The sequence below is a fragment of the Kryptolebias marmoratus genome, unplaced genomic scaffold, assembly GCF_001649575.2.
Source record: "Kryptolebias marmoratus isolate JLee-2015 unplaced genomic scaffold, ASM164957v2 Scaffold39, whole genome shotgun sequence".
In the NCBI taxonomy this organism is placed as follows: Eukaryota; Metazoa; Chordata; class Actinopteri; order Cyprinodontiformes; family Rivulidae; genus Kryptolebias; species Kryptolebias marmoratus.
Genome location: NW_023665773.1, coordinates 1 through 1,576, shown reverse-complemented (window position 1 = coordinate 1,576; position 1,576 = coordinate 1). Strand labels below are relative to the sequence as shown.

General features: G+C 48.4%; 1 protein-coding gene across 4 annotated transcripts in view; it reads right to left on the bottom strand.

Annotated features, from left to right (window-relative positions):
* The window catches only part of LOC108229485 (E3 ubiquitin-protein ligase TRIM21-like), a 6,687-nt gene extending 5,926 nt beyond the window's left edge, over positions 1 to 761 (bottom strand). For 3 of the 4 annotated variants that reach the window (XM_037974412.1, XM_037974414.1, XM_025003527.2), the window contains exon 1: positions 186 to 761. The gene's annotated coding sequence lies outside the window, so the exon portion shown is untranslated. The remainder of the gene's footprint in view (positions 1 to 185) is intronic. The other variant, XM_037974413.1, reaches the window with a different exon arrangement.
* Positions 762 to 1,576: the final 815 nt, after the last annotated feature.

Genomic DNA, 1,576 nt, shown 5'->3' with positions numbered 1-1,576 from the left:
CCGCCGCCTCTCCCCCGCCGCTCCGCCCCCGCTCCCCCGCCTCTCAGCCGCCGCTCCGCCCCCGCAGCGGAGGCCCTCTGCGGGTCACACAGCAACATTATGGCGCCGGGAGAAGCGTTAGCTTCGGGACCAGTCGTTGTCTGAACGCCCGGTGATCCGGCAGGATGAACCTCTGCGCCCAGTACCTGCGGTGAGTCCGGTTCCGAGTCCTCTGCCCGTCCCGGTGCGGGTCCAGGTGTGGCTCAGGTGGTTGTTTTCCGGCCGCAGGTGGATTGTTTTGCTCGGCTGTTAGCGGAGAGGCTAACACTTTAGCTGCGGCTAGCTTCGGTTAGCTTCAAACATCAACAAACAGCTGAAGGCTCGGGGAGCTGCTAGCTGACACACATCCAGTCAGACAGGATGAGGATTCAATAAAACCGTGTTCACTGGCAGTGTGGCGGAGTTTGTTTGTAGATTATTGTTTTATTTTCACAGTTTCAGGGTGTTTTTGACTGTTAGCTTTAGCATGTTAGCGTCTCTCTGCGACTGTCAGGTTAGCATCGATGCTGCCACGCATTCATTGGTTAATTACCGAGCACGAGCCTGTCTCAGGTGTAGTTACAGGTAAATATTGCTGTGTCTGAGTCCTCCCTGCGGTGGACGTGATGTTTTGGAATCGCGCGGAGTCCGTAATGAAGGCTTATTTCAGTGGTTGTGGGTCGGATCCAGGAAGTAGCCTGAGCCCTGGATGTTGACATGTGATCTGATGTTAAATGTTTTAAGGAGGTCAGATCGGCAGGTATGAGGAAGAGCTGCGGGCTGTGTGTCAATCTAACCTCCTCTCCTCTCTGTTTACATGGAGCAGCCAGGCGGAGGCCCTGAAGGCAGACATGACAGGTAGGTCTCCTCTTCCTCCTCCTCCTCCTCACACACACCTGCTCAGGTCGGACTTCCGCTTCATGACTTTAATCACAGAAATAGACTCTTAGAGGTTCAGGATGTCTAACTGGAGCGTTTTGTAAAATCAGCAGGGAAACTGTCAACAGAGCAATGAAACTGTAACTGATGAAGGGATCCGACTATTTGCTGGTCAGACTCTGCTGCCATAATGAGCAGAGGTCAGTTTTCATTAGAGCCAAATGTTCGGGAGTTCGAGGCCGACAACGATGGTGTGGAGCTGCTTGTTTAAATGTCTTTGTTTGAAGCTTTTAAAGCTGCTAAAATGAGCAAAAACAACTTCTCAGTTAAATGCTTCATGTCTGGGTTTGTGTTTTTATTTAGCTGTTAAATTGACACCATTGTTAGTTTATTTTCTGTAGTTCATTAAAACAACAAGCTGAGTGAAGCGCTGTCAAATCCAGTCAGACACAAAGTTAAACCAGCAACAAAAGCAGGGAAACATTCAGAGAACAGTAAATCTGAACTAAAATCCAGACTTGTGTTGTTTTAAAGAAAAGATTCTTAAAATTTACTTTCTTTGACTTTATTTTATTGTTCTTAAAGCTGAGGTTCGACTCAAAGTCTCCAAAATTTAACATCAAACTTTAAAAAAGAGGTTTCTGCTTCAGTGACACGCTGAGGGGGTGTGTGTGTGTGT